Source organism: Erpetoichthys calabaricus, chromosome 10, assembly GCF_900747795.2.
Source record: "Erpetoichthys calabaricus chromosome 10, fErpCal1.3, whole genome shotgun sequence".
NCBI lineage: Eukaryota > Metazoa > Chordata > Cladistia > Polypteriformes > Polypteridae > Erpetoichthys > Erpetoichthys calabaricus.
This window is the reverse complement of record NC_041403.2, coordinates 95,062,234-95,081,344: the sequence shown is the minus strand read 5'-3', so window position 1 is coordinate 95,081,344 and position 19,111 is coordinate 95,062,234. Positions and strand designations below refer to the sequence as shown.

At 39.4% G+C, this 19,111-nt stretch overlaps 1 protein-coding gene across 6 annotated transcripts in view; it reads right to left on the bottom strand.

The window, feature by feature from the left end:
• Positions 1 to 19,111, bottom strand: part of LOC114659255 (death-inducer obliterator 1-like) — a 109,303-nt gene that overhangs the window by 54,079 nt on the left and 36,113 nt on the right. For all 6 annotated transcript variants that reach the window (XM_028811638.2, XM_028811639.2, XM_051932908.1 and 3 more), the window contains exon 2: positions 16,519 to 16,607. The gene's annotated coding sequence lies outside the window, so the exon portion shown is untranslated. The remainder of the gene's footprint in view (positions 1 to 16,518; positions 16,608 to 19,111) is intronic.

The following is a 19,111-nucleotide window of genomic DNA, read 5'->3' as shown; positions in this document are numbered from 1 at the left end:
ACATTGGGGTTTACCCCGGTGGACGAGAGGGTAGCCTCCCTTCGCCTTCGGGTGGGGGGACGGGTCCTAACTGTTGTTTGTGCGTATGCACCGAACAGCAGTTCAGAGTACCCACCCTTTTTGGAGTCCCTGGAGGGGGTGCTAGAGGGCATACCTTCTGGGGACTCCCTCGTTCTGCTGGGAGACTTCAATGCTCACGTGGGCAATGACAGTGAGACCTGGAAGGGCGTGATTGGGAGGAATGCCCCCCCCCCCCCCCGATCTGAACCCGAGCGGTGTTTTATTATTGGACTTCTGTGCTCGTCACGGATTGTCCATAACGAACACCATGTTCAAGCATAGGGGTGTTCATATGTGCACTTGGCACCAGGACACCCTAGGCCTCAGTTCGATGATCGACTTTGTGGTCGTGTCGCCGGACCTGCGGCCACATGTCTTGGACACTCTCGGGTGAAGAGAGGGGCGGAGCTGTCAACTGATCACCACCTGGTGGTGAGTTGGCTTCGATGGTGGGGGAGGATGCCGGTCAGGCGTGGTAGGCCCAAACGTTTTGTGAGGGTCTGCTGGGAACGTCTGGCAGAGCCCCCTGTCAGAAGTAGCTTCAACTCCCACCTCCGGCAGAACTTCGACAACATCCCGAGAGAGGTGGGGGACATTGAGTCCGAATGGGCCATGTTCCGTGCCTCTATTGTTGAGGCAGCTGACCGGAGCCTGTGGCCGTAAGGTGGTCGGTGCCTGTCGTGGCGGCAATCCCCAAACCCGTTGGTGGACACCGGCAGTGAAGGATGCCGTCAAGCTGAAGGAGGAGTCCTACAGGACGCTTTTGTCCTGTGGGACCCGGGAGGCAGCTGATAGGTACCGGCAGGCCAAGCGGAATGCGGCTTTGGTGGTTGCGGAGGCAAAAACTCGGGCGTGGGAGGAGTTTGGGGAGGCCATGGAGAACGACTTTCGGACGGCTTCGAGGAGATTCTGGTCCACCATCCGGCGTCTCAGGAAGGGGAAGCAGTGCAGTGTCAACACTGTATATGGTGGGGATGGTGCGCTGCTGACCTCGACTCGGGACGTTGTGGGTCGGTGGGGGGAGTACTTCGAAGACCTCCTCAATCCCATTAACATGCCTTCCAATGAGGAAGCAGAGCCTGGAGACTCGGAGGTGGGCTCCCCCATCTCTGGGACTGAGGTCACCGAGGTGGTCAAAAAACTCCTTGGTGGCAGGGCCCCGGGGGTGGATGAGATACGCCCGGAGTTCCTCAAGGCTCTGGATGTTGTAGGACTGTCTTGGTTGACACGCCTCTGCAACATCGCATGGACATCAGGGACAGTGCCTCTGGATTGGCAGACCGGGGTGGTAGTCCCCCTCTTTAAGAAGGGGGATCGGAGGGTGTGTTCCAACTACAGATGGATCACACTCCTCAGCCTCCCTGGAAAAGACTATTCAGGGGTCCTGGAGAGGAGGGTCTGTCGGATAGTCGAGCCTCGGATTCAGGAGGAACAGTGTGGTTTTCGTCCTGGTCGCGGAACAGTGGACCAGCTCTATACCCTTAGCAGGGTCCTGGAGGGTGCATGGGAGTTTGCCCAACCATTCTACATGTGTTTTGTGGACTTGGAAAAGGCATTCGACCGTGTCCCTTGGGGAATCCTGTGGGGGGTACTCTGAGAGTATGGGGTACCGGCCCCCCTGATGAGGGCTGTTCGGTCCTTGTACGATCGGTGCCAGAGCCTGGTCAGCATTGCCGGCAGTAAGTCGAACCCGTTTCCAGTGAGAGTTGGACTCCGCCAGGGCTGCCCTTTGTCACCGGTTCTGTTCATAACTTCTATGGACAGAATTTCTAGGCGCAGCCAGGGCGTTGAGGGGGTCCGGTTTGGTGGGCTCAGGATTGGGTCACTGCTTTTTGCAGATGATGTTGTCCTGTTGGCTTCATCAGGCCGTGATCTTCAGCTCTCTCTGGATCGGTTCGCAGCCGAGTGTGAAGCGGCTGCGATGAGAATCAGCACCTCCAAATCCGAGACCATGGTCCTCAGCCGGAAAAGGGTGGAGTGCCCTCTCAGGGTTGGTAGCGAGATCCTAACCCCAAGTGGAGGAGTTCAAGTATCTCGGGGTCTTGTTCACGAGTAAGGGAAGAATGGAGCGTGAGATCGACAGGCGGATCGGTGCGGCATCCGCAGTAATGCTGGCGCTGCATCAGTCTGTCGTGGTGAAAAAGGAGCTGAGCTGCAAGGCAAACCTCTCAATTTACCAGTCGATCTATGTTCCTACCCTCACCTATGGTCATGAACTATGGGTAGTGACCGAAAGAACAAGATCGCGAATACAAGCGGCTGAAATGAGTTTCCTCCGCAGGGTGTCTGGGCTTTCCCTTAAAGATAGGGTGAGAAGCTCAGTCATCCGGGAGGGGCTCAGAGTAGAGCCGCTGCTCCTCCGCATCAAGAGGAGTCAGATGAGGTGGCTCGGGCATCTGATCAGGATGCCTCCTGGACGCCTCCCTGGTGAGGTGTTCCGGGCACGTCTAACCGGGAGGAGGCCCCGGGGAAGACCCAGGACACGTTGGAGGGACTATGTCTCTCGACTGGCCTGGGAACGCCCTGGGATTCTCCCGGAAGAGCTAGAAGTAGTGGCCGGGGAGAGGGAAGTCTGGGCATCTCTGCTCAAGCTGCTGCCCCCGCGACCCGACCTCGGATAAGCGGGAGACAATGGATGGATAATGATATACAACACTATGGTTGTAAACAGTGCACCTTTTCATACTACAAAACTGTGTTCTTGTAGACTTTAGTGGATATTATGTGTGGAGTGTCCCAAGATACTATTTCCTGGACAGAAGAAATAGCTATAATCTGCACTGGCTAAAGCAATTACTGGCCACTTCAAATTGCAATTATTCACAGATTTGCCCAACCTAAAATCACACCACAATTTGTTTTTTGCTATAAAAGACAATGTTAACGTTAAGAGACTTTTCTCTGAAAACTGAATGGTCTACAAACCCAAACATTCATCTGCCTTAACCAAGTTTTCCAGTATAATTTCTTAACTGTGGTGGTGGTTGGGGGAATATTAAGATGCACTTTTAAATGCATATTAATGGTGGTGGTTATTTCAATAAAGCACAGTTTTCATGGTTGAAAATAAAATGCAATTAAAATTAAACAAACCAAATTAAGTGATAAGTAATATGCAGGCTTTGTCATTGCCTTAAAAAATATTCTTGCTCTTTTATAAATATTAATTTTGAATGCAAACCGTGCAAGCTAGATGGTGCCAGTACATTGCTACATAGCTCATAATCTGACTCAAAAGATTCATTGAAGATCATTAGAAACTCTGGACAACAGCAAGGCTTTGCACACAAAAAAAAACAAAACATCTGTATTCTGGATAGCTAAAATGTTTGTTTAATTTGAAACCTATGTGTATCCAATATTTTACCACAAAGCAGATAAACAGTGCATACTTCAAAAAAGCAACTACTAGCCTGTAAATTACAAAACAGGCTACCACAGTAAAAGATGAAATATGCAAAAAAAAAAAAAAAAAAAAAAAGTACTGTTATTGTAACAGAATGTACACCGCTAATGAATATCCACTGGTCTATTAACAAACCTTAAGAAAAACCAAAGTTATCATTTTCAAAAATATTCCAATGTGTAAAAAAAAAAAAAAAAATCAAAAAAAAAATCTAATAGTATCCATTGTTCAAGTGTTAACTAGTTTAAATTAAAATATTATAGCCACTGATAATCTTCCCAGGCCATGCCAATCCCCATACCCCCCCTCCCCCCGGAGAATCTCTGATGCACCATTAAGCAAAGCAAGGACTTAAACTGCCCAAGGAAACACATTGCAAGACAGTCCCCAATCAATATGAAACCCTTTCCCATTGATCACAATTGTGAATCATAGCTCTGCATGACCCAAAATGGGTCACGACCCATAGTGTAAGCACCTATGCTGTAGACCAGGGGTGTCTAACTCCAGGCCTGCTAATTAACTCAGTTGCCCTTTGTTTTAATAGCCCTGTTATTAAGGATTCAGTGCTCTGACTTGATTCATTTCTTCATTAAACGACAGCCAAACAGAAATGAGATATGAAACGAGCCAACAGATGACCAGCTAAATTGGGTCTTCAAACTCCAACCAATTTCACTCCAACCAGTTTCTTAATGAGAAGCTAATTCTTGCTGTTAATTAAACTCGTTCTTTAATTCCAAGGCTTGTTGTTGCTGCTCTCATTCTGCCAAAGCAGACATTTCCAAAACTGTTGATTTTCTGTTTTTTCTAAGAACACTGTCAAAATGTTTTGGTGATCCGAGAGATCAGTCTTACTGATGCCTTCACCTTTATTTTCAGATACTGTGGATAGCTGGTTGTGTGGGCAGCTCATTTTGTGTCTCATTGTTTTGCTGCTAATTAAGGAAAAAGAAAGAAAGGGGCCGAGTCAAATTAATTAAAATTAATTAGCAGCAAAAAACTGGTCACTAATGAAGATGGTTAGAATGAAATCCTGCAGCCACTGAGGCCCTCCAGGACCGGAGTTCGACACCTGTGCTCTTCTAGACAAAATAGACATTTCTTTTCTCTTGCTTGGTTACTCTGCTTCATCTTCTTTTTGGCTTTTAAAATTTTCACCAGTACAGCAATGTGCCATAAAACATGATAAATCTGGTCATTTCTACTTCTTTATCTAACTGTTGTCCCAGTATTAATGGAAACAGAACAATCCACCGTTACTGTACTGATATCGAAATGGTTGACTCCTGTAGTGGTGTTTACAACCTTATACACCCAACTGAAGTGAATTGGAAGGAATCTGAAATTCAAATGCATATTTAGCTTTACAATATCAAAATACAAGCAACAAGATAGGATGGTTAAAAAAAAATTCACAAAGTATTTCTACAGTTCTGACCTAAAGGAGATTCAAGACTTCAAGATTCTTTTATTTGTCACACACAGTTATACAGGTACAACGTGCAGTGAAATGAAAAACGCTAGCCCACTCCAAGACTGTGCAAAGCAGAAATACAATAGAAGAAAATAAAGTTAAGATGATGATAAAATTAAGTAAAATAGATTAAAATTAAGTTAAATTCTGAAATCTGAAACAGTAAAAAGTATAAAGTGATTGAGCAGCAAGAGTGTGCAATGAGTTTTCAGATATAATGTTTGTTGGCATGTTAGAGTTCATGATCCTAATGTCCAGAGGGTAAAGCTCCTCGAGTCTCTCAGTCTTTGCCATTAGGCTGCAAAGCCGCTTGCCTCAGTTGAGCAGGCTGAACAGTCTGTTGCTAGGTTGGGTAGAGTCCATAATTATTTTAGTTGCCATGGTCCTGCAGCACTCTGTGTAGATGTCCTGCAGAGAGGGAAGTGCTGACCTCAAGATGCGCTCTGCTGAATTCACCACTCTGTGCTGGGCTTTGCAATTTTAGACTAAGCAATTCCCAAAACATGATGTGCAGCTCTGTGTTAGGATGCTTTCTATGGCACCGGTGTAAAAGGATTTCAAAATTGTTGGGGACAGCATGAATTTCCTCAGCCACCTCAGGTGATAAAGATGCTGTCTTGGGTTTGTGTGTGCTAGGTCCATGTCAGGTCCATAGTGATGTGCACACCCAGGTACCTAAAAGCTGCGCATCCTCTCAACAGGAACACCATTTATGATGATGGGGCAGTAGATCTGCTTCTGCCCAAAGTCCACCACTAGACTCCTTGCTCTTGCTGACTTTCGGCAAGAGATTATGAGCCTGGTTGCATACTGCCAGATTTGCTACCCTGTCCAGATAGGACTCCACATCGTTGTTGGAAATGTAGCCTAAGGGCCTGTTTATACTTCACACTCAGAACGCGTATGCGCATCCATCATGTCTGCCATGCATTCCCAGCGTTCATCTGACGTGTCCTCCGAGCACATCCTCAGAAATTAACGCAATGTGCGCGCGAGTTGCAGTACCAGCAAAAAGTCGGGGGACGCAGTGTGATTAAGTTGGAATGCGACGTCAGGGTCTTTGTTTACTATCTACATCTGACAGAAAGCCGCTTTTTTGATCCTACAGGATAGATGTGCGTGCTTCGATGTTTGATGAATGATTCGATGTGGTGGATCAAAATGACGCCATACAAATGCATTTGTGGTGCTTTTATATTCAAGCGTTGCATATTCCCCAACCTAATGACACGATGCATTTTAAAAGTCTCACATACCCGTCTTCTGTGCAGTCTTTTTTTTGCTCCAACTTCACAACAGCACACAGAGAAAAAAAAATGATACACAATGAAAAGGTCTGATTTGTGATTAAAGTGGAAATTTCAGCTTTAATCTCGAGATGTCCACTATAATCTCATAGGTTTATTAAAGTAGTACGTCCCTGGTGTTCCAGCAGGAAAACGTGCAAACTCCAGGCAGTGGTTTCCACAGTGTGCTCTGGTTTCCTTCCAAAGATATTAAGGTTTGGTGATGCTGAAATGATGCTAGTGTATGTGTGTGCTTGTGTTCACCTCACAATGAGCTGATGTCCAGTCCAGGGATTGTTTCTATTTTGCACCAGATGCTTGCTGGAATGGGTGCATTACTGGATTACTGGACGTAATCATTAAACATCCTTTCCAGAGATACTGTGGCAAGGTGTCCTAAAAATTTAATGGATGTTTCAGGCAATTCACAACACAGTGAAGCTGAACATTCTCACTGTGATTATATCTCGCACTGCAAGTACGCGAGCAAGTATAAATAGCACAAAGCATGTGTAGCAGTAGCATCCGCAGAAGCATGCATCACGTGAAGTATAAAACCTGCCTAAGACCACTGTCTCATCAGCAAACTCAACAATTGTGCTGGAGCAATGTTTAGCCAGACAATAATGTGTGTAAAGGGAGCATAGCAGAGGACTCAGTACAAAGCCTTGTGGAACGAGTGTTGGAGAAAATGAAAGATATAGCATATAGTACCAACAAAAAGCAAATCTGTTATATTTTTGCACAAGTCAGTAAAAATTAAGCTAAGCTGGCATTCATATATATGAACATCATGGATAGCTCAACTTAGAAAATAGACTATATAACATCAAGATGCAATGTATCATTACATTTACAACTTCAGAATGCAATAAAAACAACTCCCTGAGACAACAGGACCATTATCTAGTGCTCTGTATCTATATGCTTCCCACTGGCCACATCATTTGTAGTTCTCGATTGGGTTACCATTTTTATGCAGATGATACTCAACAATTTTAATGTTAAAAGTGAAACTTCAGAGCTTTTTCAGCTCATAACTTGCCTCAGTGAGATTAAAAACCTGGATGAAGCACAACTCAAAATTAAATTGCAACAGAAAAAAATTAACTCCTTTTCAATTACTCTTGGTGATCTCTCATCACACCTTCATCTAATGCAAGCAATCTTGGTGTCATTTTTTATTCATCCCTTTTCTTATTCCAACAATAAAAACCACATTAAGAAACTTTTACTTGCATCTCCATAATATATCCCGTGTTTTCTCACTTCTCTTCTTTTCTAATGCTGTCCATGTTTTTATCACATCCTATATCAATTATTCTAATGTTCTGTTGGCAAGAGCCCCTTCAAATCTTTTATCACAGCTCCAGCAGATTCAAACCTCTGCTCCATGAGTCCCTACACAGACCAACTCAACCCACCCTGCTTTTTTACCTTCACTAGCTTCCTGTGTCTTACAAGACTGAATATAATTTTATTAATATCCCTCAACAGCTTTAAATGACCTTGCACTAGACTACATCAATGACCTTCTCCTTCACTATGTTCCTGTTTGCCCACTAAAGTCCTCTAACTCTAGCAATATTTTTGTGCCTCACACTAATCTTCACTCTATAGTTACAGGGCCATCAGCTGTATAGCCCAAACTTTGGAATGACTGCCCTAAATTAATTAGATCAGTCGAATCAACTGACTAAAAAAAAACCCTAAACCTCATCTGTTCAGGAAGGCTATTAACCTAACATTCTGCTACTTCATTCAGTTTACCTCTCTGTCCTGATTAATCAGGATCATGTGGATGTTATCACAAATTGTTACTTGCTCAAGATTTTCTTCTAGTACTGAATTTAGTAATTTACTCTAGTAGTCTTATTCTGTTTAATGCTTTGTAAATACTGAATTTATGTTTTAGTGTTCTATGCAGAAAATATTTGTATCCATTGTTACATATACCCTGCTGTTCTGTAGGAGACTCTGAAGTGCCTTGAGCATGTGTAAGGCTCTATATAAATGTATTATTACCCCATAAAAGTTGGTCATTTGTGTTAAAATTAAATGTACAATTTCTAAATTCTTCCCCGAAAGACGCCACCAAATGCTGGGTTTCCTCCTAGAGATACTTCGCAAGGCCTTTACTGACCTGTCTTTAGTTACTGCTTGTTTGTTGGTCCTTCTGCCTTCAGTTTTGTCTAACTCTAAGACATGTTCAGTATGATTTAGGTAATTCAAGACTATTCCTCTTTGCACCAAGAAGCATTTGAGTCACATCTGTACTGTGACGCGCAGTCCTATCAGTTTTGCAGCATTTGGCTAAATTTGAGCAGATATACTGTATATACTCGTGGATAAGTTCACCCTCCTTTTTTTTGCCTATGTGGGTGCAGCAAAGTGCTGTATCAGCACGTGCTCCTAACCTCTTTCTCTTTATTGTGCTTACGTGACCGAAGCAATACTTGCACTGATTTGTGTTTTTTGTATCTCACACCCTCGTACACCTTTATCGAAAGAGCATCCCTTATCTATGATAGAGCGCTCGATCACAAGAAAATACAAAGCTGGTTTTAAATTAAATGTCGTTGAAGTAGTGAAAGGAATCGGTAACTGCGCCTCTGCAACAAAATTTGATGTATCTGAAAAGATGATGCAAGACTGGAGAAGGCAAGAAGATATTAAAAAAAAAAAAAAAAAAAAAAAAAAGTTGTATTTTTTGAACGGGGGTATAAGTCGGGGTCTGATTTTATGATCGATTGTTTGGGTTGCAAGACCCGACTTATACGCGAGTAAATACAGTGTGTGTGTGTATATATATATATATATACATATACACACACACACACACACATTTACATACAGCTGCAATTCAAATTTCACCCTGCTGCTCCATTCAGCAGTCATATAAACAAAACTAATAACCAGTTACATCATCTAACCAACTATGCCTATGCTATTAAACTACCTCCATCATGTTTCACAGATGATGTGGTGTGCTTCAGACCGTGAGCCACTGCCTTCCTTTCTCCATACTCTTCCTATCACTGGTACATGTTAATATTAGTTTCATCTGTCCACAACTGGCCATGGTACAGCTTGTAAAGCTGAAATCCTACACTTCAATTTTGATCACTTCATTTCATATCCATTGCGGAGGCATACAGAGCCAAAATCCTGAAACTGTCATGCCACATACTTATGGATCCAACTGTAATATTATAGAAAGTCTCTAGCAATTTTCAAAAACAGCAAAATTTCTGGTAAAAGTTCTAACATTTTAAATATCTGAAAATAGTAATTAAAAAGTGTAAAACTTGACCAAACATTAAATACTGTTAATAAATGTGGTGTTATTTTACACAAACATGAATATTTGAACTTGACTGTTTTGTAGGCAGCCCGCCTTTTTTCTGCTCAGGGCAAGCAGGCTGTCAGTTGAACACTGCCTGCACGATAGTGTAGATGGATGAGTAAATAAGCAGAGGTGTTCTGGTAAATGAAGAGAACCCAGACTATGTTGCGTGGCCTCTGAAGTGGAAAAAGGACATTTCACAGTAGCTGAAGAAAAATGTGGTTAACATTCTCAAGGTGCACTATACACCTAAAATTCAGCTGCCACAAAGGAAGAGAAATACAGCCCGATGGCACCAGCACAGAAGAGAGGGAGGGCATGTTACACCAAGGGAGACCAAGCCCATCAATGTAAACTGCATGGGTTTAATATCCTGTCTCCAAAAGCCTTGCAGACACACAACATCGTCATCAAAAATACCAAGTGAAGGGTGCCATATTTACACTTTCTCCAAGGGTACATAACTACAGCAACTGTAATTCATGGTTATTTCTTTTCTAAAATGGTGCTGTTTGGGACTTACCTCATTCTTCAGAGTATATACACCAAATACTGAAATGCTAACACTGTATTGAAATGAAACCCCTATCTAATGTGTTACAGACTACTCAATGAACTGTATTCACTTGCCAGGGTTTTTGCCCTCAGATAGCATCAATACATACAACATACATTGATATTGCATCTCATACATTATATGAGGGGGGAGAGAGAAGAGACAGAAGGTTATGAATTTGTGTTTTATGCTGTAAACTTTATGACCAAGCAGCAGCTAGGCAGGAACATTAATTACAGACTAACACTGTGGTGTGATGTTGTAATGAAAATCTCACAAGACATTAAACTTCCTCACAACATGGAAAAATAGAGGCTTGAATATACAAATGATGAAAAATAATAAAAACTGCTTGAATGAACAAGGTAAACAAATGAAAATTGTTAACATAGAATAATAATAAATCCATTTTCTAAACCTGCTTTATCCTGAGCAGTATTATGGGGAAGCTGGAACAAATCCCAGCAAGCATACAAAAAGGCGTAAGGCAGGTAGACAAACAGCTAAAATTCCTTTATTCAGCTTATTGCAGGTTTCAAAATTCAAAAGAATATACTTTCCTGTAAAACTGTTATATTCAAGAGCAAGGAGCTGCAGTTTATTATCCATTGGTGTTAATGAAAAAAACACACTACAAATGCTGTATACAAAAGTACATAGTACTCCTGATACATATGAATCGTCTTAGAATATTCCCCAGGCAAAGCAAGGTAACACAGCTAGTGCTGAATCTTCTACCCCCCGGAACAGTAACAATATTAATTTGTGCACAGTGTAATCATGGGTACCCAGACTTTCTGGAGTCAGTAATGAGGAGATAAATATTCATGTGAACTATTAAGGGGGTTGGCAGGGTTTTGGGGAGACATGGTGGTGCAAGATCAACCGGTGTGGATCTGACATATTTTTCATTTAAGCCACAGAGCGAAGTCGATGAACACTTCAGACTGGGGGAAGAAAAAAAAAAAAAAAACCCCCACACCTTCAAGATGATCTACACAGAAATTCAAAGACCTTTCACTAATTTTAAAAGGTAAAGTGAGCTCTTCCATAATAAAGGCATGTGTGGCTTCTGTTGTCTGTTGACAAGTGTGGGAGGCCAAGGGCCGGTTTATACTTCACGCTCAGAATGCGTATCCACACCCATCATGGCTGCCACGTGTTCCCAGCATTCATTTGATGCATCCTCTGAGCACACTCTCAGAAATTAACACAACATGTGCACGAGTTGCAGTACCAGCAAAAATAAGTAAACAAACAAACTGGGGAATGCTGTGTTCGAACGTGATGTCAATAGTCTTGGTTCACTATCAACATGTGACAGCAAGCCACTGCAGATCCTATTCTATCTGCATGCTTTGATATTTGATGAATGGTTCGATGTGGTGCAGCAAATCAAACTTAAATGCTGACATACAAATGTATTTGTGATGCTTTTCTTCATCCATTTCTCTCACAGGCAATACAAGTGTCACATATTCCCCATCATAATGACGCTACACATTTTAAAGGTCTCACATACCATTACCTGTGCAGTGTTTTTCTTTTTTTAACCTTCGCAACAGCATCAGAATGTACGGAAGCATATTTGAGCCACAGTGGGGAAAAAAAAATTAGGGACACAGTGATAAAAAAAAAATTAGAGACACAGTGATAAAAAAAGGTCTATTTTGTGATTAAAGAGGAAATTTAGACTTTAACCTCAGTTTATTTTGACATTAAAGTAGAATGTCAAATGTCACCTTGAAACCGACCCAGTTGTTAATCGCTACATGCTTCTGGGGCTTCCTCCTGTGATGACAGCAGCGGCAGGCAGCAATCGCCACAGAACACATTAAATTAATACATGATGAGATTTATTAAACTATGTATGTTACACTTTACAGACAAAATCATTAACATTATTTAAATAAATAATAGTGTTAATCATTACACATGTGGGGGCGGCACAGTGATGGAGCGGTAGGGTGGCTGCCACATAGGGAGTCACTTCTCTAGTGTTCCCTGCCTGGAGTTTGCAGGTTTTCCTCGTGGGTTTCTACATTGTGATCTGGGTTTCTTTCCAAGGACATGCAGGTTTGGGGATTTGCCAATACTGAAATGACACTAGTTTATGTGTGCGCTTGATTTCACCTTCCAGGGATTGTTTTTGCCTTGCACACAATTCTGCCTGGAATGGACGTGTCCCTGGATTGATGGGATGTAATCATTAAACATTCATCCTTTTCAGAGATAGTGGCAAGGTGTCCTGGGAATTCACAACACAGTGAAGCCGAACATTGTTTTCTCACTATCTCACACTGCCACCTGGTGGAATCCTACAGATTTACATAAAGTACACATGCAAATATTAACAGTACACTGTTTGCATAGCGTAGTTTCCGCAGGCACAAGCATCATGAAGCGTGAAGAATAAACCCAGCCTCATTGTATGTGTAGCTACTTTAACAAATGCATTAAACTATACAGATGCAATCAGCCGAGAGTGCATTTTCCTTTAAAATATGTATCTTGCAAATGATTTGTGCCTACTACCGCTGATCCAATACGTGTCCAAAAACTGACTGCAATGCGTGACTTCAATAATAAAACAAACTAAACGTACAGCAAATCTATTGCACAGTGATAGACTTAAATATTAAACAATAAATTTTGCATATTTTCATTTGTGGAAAAACAGTCAACAAATCTCTAGTCATTTTCATGTCACTTTAAGACATCTTTTAAAAATTCCCAAACTGCAACTACAGACTCCAAAGGGTAGAAGCAAGTCTAGATATCTTATGTCTGCACTAATGAAGAAATGAAATACACATGAGAAATCACAAACACATGTGATTGCCTTTGTCCCAAACATTATGATACCCTGAAAGAGGGAGGATGGGTATAAATAAAAAGTGCTTTCATTTCTACATGTTGTGACCGAATGTCTGTAAATATCCTTAACCGAAAATATGCAATGTACTTTTTTTTTTTTTTTTTTAAAAAAACAAAACAATTTTCACATAAACCACCAATTCAATTTTCAGTTAAATGTAGAAACATTTATCAGAGACATTTTGGCTAGGTTATGTTCTTCCATCAAAGCATGCACCTAGATGCTCTCCTTTTAGACAGTTTTTGTTTTTTTTTATAAATTTTATTAAAATCAAATAACATTCCATACACATAACTCAAGTTTTACAAAGAGAAAAAAAAGGTTTGAAACAAATCAACCCCCACCCCTGAGAAAGAGCTAGGCCAGCATTGTAAAATGTCATGCTTGTAAAGTGAATTGATAAATTAATAAAAATAAATGGGAGTAAAAGAGGGGAGAGAACCTGCTTCCTCAATTTAAATGCTTATTCTAAAATGTTATTGATTAGATCCTGCCAGGTTTTGAAAAAATTTTGTATAGATCCTCTAAGTGCGAATTTGATTTTTTCCAGTTTCAAATAGTATATAACATCAGTTACCCATTGACTTAGAATAGGTGAGTTAGGATTCTTCCAACTGAGCAAGATAAGTCTATGTGCCAGTAGTGTAGTAAAGGCAATTACAATTTGTTTGTCCTTCTCCACTTTAAGCCCATCTGGAAGAACACCAAACACAGCTGTTAGGGGATTAGGAGGGATTGTGACACCAAGGCTGTCTGAGAGGCATTTAAAGATTTTGGTCCAAAATTATGTTAATTTGGTGCAGGCCCAAAACACCAAGGCTGTCTGAAAGACATTTAAAGATTTTGGTCTAAAATTATGTTAATTTGGTGCAGGCCCAAAACATATGACCCAGTGAGGCCAGAACTTGGTTGCAGCGTTTGCAGGTTGGATCTTGCCCTGGAAACATTTTGGAGAATTTTAAACAAGAGAGATGCGCTTGATATATAATTTTTAGTTGAATAATTCTATGCCTTGCGCAAATTGAGCTTGAGTGAATTCTCTGCATTGCTACTTTTCACTCCTTTTCTGAAATTTTGAGTAAGATCTTTTTCCCACTGTTCTCTTTGATCTTTGAAAGGGAGGGACTGTAAAACAGTTTCATATATTACAGAAATGCTGTCCGAGTCCTCAAGACTGAGCAATATTTTTTCCGGCATAGAGGTAGGTGGGAGGAGAGGAAAATTGGGCAGGTTCTGTTTAACAAAGTTTCTAAATTGAAGATAGTGAAAGAAATGTGTTACTGGAAAGTTAAATTTGGAGTGTAATTGTTTGTAGGATGCAAAGACGTTGTCTATGTACAGATCTCTTAAGTTATTTAATCCTGAACGTTTTCCAGGCATTAAAACTGCATATGTTTGAGAGGGTGGATAAAGGTGGTTCTCGTACAGAGGCGCCACAGATAAAGGCTTCTCTACCTTAAAATACTTCTTACATTGGTTTCATATTCTGATTGAGTGGAGCACAACTGGGTTGTTAGTATATTGGTGATAACTTGTATATATTGGGGTGCAAAGCAAGGAATATAAAGAAGTACTGCAGGATTTTACTTCTATTGTGGACCAAGCCTGTGTATGTTCATCTATTTATGTACATGTTTTTATAGTTTGTATGTTTGCTGCACAGTAATAAAACTTAAAGTTAGGTAAAGCTATCCCACATTCCACCTTAGGTTTTTGCAGGGTCGCCATTTAGATATGTTGATGTTTTGAATTCCAAATAAATGAGGTTATGGTTGAATCTAATTTCTTAAAAAATGATCTACTGACGTATATTGGAATGTTTTGAAATAAAAAAAGAGAAGCTTAAGAAGGATATTCATCTTGACGATGTTAATTCTTCCAGCTAAAGTGAGATGCAGGGTTGACCATCTACGCAAGTCTTGCTTAATTTTTTCCATACAGACAGGAAAATTTTGTTGATAAAGAGCTTTATATTTACTGAGGTTTACCCCTAGGTATTTAAACTGATCTGCAATGATAAAAGGGAAGGTGTGATTGAGAATTCACTGGGAAGAGCACACTTATTCAAATTGATTCTGAGACCAGAAATCTTTTGAAATTCTGTTAGGACTGAAGACATTATTTTGTGGGTCTGATATATACAGTACCGTATCATCCGCATATAGAGAAACGTTCTGTCCTTCTCTGATAATCCCCTTTATCTCAATAGCATTTTGACAATGAATTGCCAGTGGCTCAAAGGCGATTGCAAAAAGCAGTGGTGACAAGGGGCATCCAAGTCTGGTACCACGTTCTACTTTAAAGTATTCTGAATTAATGTTGTTAATACAAACTGAAGCTTCTGGGTTGGTATACAGTAATTTGATGCATGCACAAATGTTCAGGCCAAACCCAAATTTCTATAATGTAGTGAAAAGGTAGTTTCATTCAACCATGTCAAATGCTTTTCCTGCATCCAACAATATCATCTCCGGGGTGTTTGTCTTTGTTGGTGATTACATTAAACAGGCTTTGTAAGATTGGAAGCTAAGTATCTGCCTTTAATAAATCCAATTTGGTCTTGTGATATTACCGAAGGCAGCACTTTCTCCATCCTTCTAGCTAGGACTTTGGAGAGTATCTTAACATCGTTATTCAGAAGTGAGATTGGTCTGGATGATGCACATTTTAATAATTCCTTATTTTGCTTAGGAAAGACAGTAATTAATGCTTGGCGAAAAGTTCGAGGTAGAATTTTATTTTCTCTAGCTTCTGTAAATGTTGCTAATAGAAGGAGAAGCTAGCCGAGTTGAGAATTTCTTATAAAATTCGGCAGGGTAGCCATCAGGGCCTGCTGCTTTCCCACTCTACAGTGAGTTTATTGCATCTAGTAATTATGATAGTGTCAGAGGTTTATCCAATTCCTCTGCACTAAGTATCTATTTGTGGTATCTGTAATGTGTCCAGAAATGCATTAGAGTGTGTCTTGTCTTCTTTAATCACAGTAGAATATAAGGATTTATAGTAGTCTATATTAGTTTTGACTTTACAGTAATTAAAACTGCCATATACAGTATAAACAATCTTTTACACTTCTGACAGCTAATCCAACTAGCTGCTCGGTTAAAAGCATAAAAAAAGTTCTAAAAATCTCTTTCCAAAAAAATGCAATTTTTTAGGACCTACCAATATCAAGCAAACTAATGACAGATGACTGCTTCATTATCAGTATAATGATGACAATTTAATATTTAAATGACAAGTTTAAAATAAAAAAATTGAATCCTACTACAACTGGTACTTGTACATGTAAATCAGTACTTGTCTCTTTAGCAGACAGGGAAGGGCAAGCTTAAACTGATGAAATCAATGTTACATTTGCCTATCAATCTTGACACACCTGCCAAATCAAATCAATTGTATGAACCATGGTTAACAGTTCTGTTCATTTCAGATTTTAATGTTTTTTTACAGGCCAACACTTACAATATGATTAGCCAAAAAAAAGTTCAACTAAGTTAAATTGGTACCTTTATTATAGCCATAGGTAGTCAATATGTCATCTGTGTGCTTACTACTTTGGCTCAACTCTTCAGGAGCGTGACAGCTTGGTAAAACACTGAAAAAAAAGAAAAGTAGTGTAATAATTACATTGGAACAAAATCTAAACATATTTCAAAAAAATATGGCTGAAAAATGTTTCATATTATTCAGAAATGCGTTTAAAAAAAATGAGTCAAAAACACATACATTCCATCAAAAAATTCATAGTAAAAATCATGGATAATTTTCACCTATTTTATTTTACACATATATATACACATATATATATATATATATATATATATATATATATATACATACACACACACACACACACATATATATTTTCAATATTTAGGCAAGAAGAATACCGAGATTGAAATTACATTTCAACATTACCAGAAGGAGAGTATACATTAAAAAAACCTATCATCAAGTTCATCTAAAGTGTGAGAATTAGAGTATCTATTAAAACACACACTAAAAATAAGGTGCAAGTGAAATAAGTTCAGTTTGCATCCAGATTTAGCATGTACATTAATATAAAAATAAAAAGCAAGGCTAAAGATGGGTATAGGATTCTCAGTAAATATATCAATGCTGACTTCTTAGAATCTGAATATAAATGTAATATTAAAAAAGATTATGCAATTACCTACATTTGCTGCCATATAAAAAAAAAAAAAAAAAGAACACCTACTCACTGTCATCAATGTGTGAGAAGAAAAAGAAAACATATCCACAGCAGCACACACACAAACTCCCATCAAATATACTGACAACAACTGTTTTTCAAACCTAGTTTCCCGGAGTTAAGATGGATAGCTATGCTGTACAACATCAGTTTATCAAACAGCACACTTACGTGCACACACCAAAACCAATACCATTGTTTACTTAAAAACAAAAAAAAAAGTTACATACCCCCACAGACTTGTATGGTAAATTCCAATTTTCTACAAAACACACACACAGTAACATTACCTGACTTGAACAGCTTGCTAATTTCTGGACATACCCTATATGCAAAATTAATTTCGTCATAGTGCCACATGTAGGAATGTACCTACTCACTAAATAAAATATTTTAAGATCTGTAAATGAAAGGCCTATTAATTGATTGCAATAAACTTAACAGTAAAGATTATAAAGGAGGACCATCAAAGTGATTAAATTGGATGGAAAGACACCAAAAAAACAAAAAGCTGCACATTTAACCTACTACAGCGGAAAACAAATCCAAACCTTTCATTTTCAAATATCAAGCAATGACAGGGAACAAAGTTAAAAGAAATACCTATAACATTGATCTGGAATGTGAACAGAATAACCAGTAAAGCAGAAAGAACAACAAAGAACCTACAACGCCAGAGTGTTTTTTTTCTTCAAGTCCTTTACATCAAAAAACCCTTTCAAAGAGCTTATCAGGTTTCTTGTACCTTGTTTCTTATGCAACATATTCTGAAATCCACTTAAGGAATAATCTAAGAAAAGCCGATCTGTTAGCTATCACTGCAAATGGGAAAGTAAGGAAAACTTAGTTTAATTTCTTAACAGAAAACAAAAATAGTCTTTCATAACCTTATGAAGAATGTAATGACACTTTTTTTTTCAAGGAACTACTCAATGTATGACTGGAATATAACTACACCAGAAAGCATTGCTAAAGTTTAAACATTTTCTAACACTTACTTCAAAATTAGCTGTAGTTTTGTTAACAAAATGTCATAAAAAATAAGCACTATGCAATTTAAGGAAAAATTAACAATCACCTAGATGTAAGGAAATGTTCCAGGAAATCAAACTTGAAGGAGATGAGAATGTATTTTGGAAAGAATAGGGATACATTTTGTCAATATGTTAACAAAAGTTATACAGCACATCACTACTAGGAGTAGTTTTATAAACAAAATAATGAATTAAGAACAGCAGCATATAAAGGATGGTAAGTCAGAATTCATCAATGCACCCAATACTGGAATCTTCTCAACCCATTAAATGGTTCTGCAGACCCAATTCAATAAATCTGGCCTTTCCTCCTGTGAGTTTAGGCGCTTAATTCATCATTTGCATTTGGGTACAAACCAGTCTGTTTTGCAAAGCAAATTAAAATAGGCATACTTAGGGTATTTGCACTTGTGTTTCTCAACATGAGACATGCAGTATGATATTGTAAGCAAATATGTGAATAATATTTAGAATGACCTCAGGCTCTTGACAAATTTTGCCCCATAAAATGCACTGACACGTTATACTTTATGGTAGTTACCTAAAGGTTTATCTGTGTTGATGCTCATCCATCAGCTTAGACTTGCTGGAGTAGTCAGCATCCTAGCATTTTGTAAATATCTTGTCAATGGGCTATAAGGGCAATGTATTTTGCCTGTACTACTAAGACTGCTGGTACACTAATTTTGGTTGAGATTTTTCTATATGTGTACGTTTGCAAGACTTAATGTGTACACTGAATAAAGCTATCCTTGCTTTTGTGTTTGGTGTGTACATATGCACATACTTGAATACTGTACAAGGAAAATGTACAAATAAAAGCCATATACAGATCTCTCAATTAATAGACCT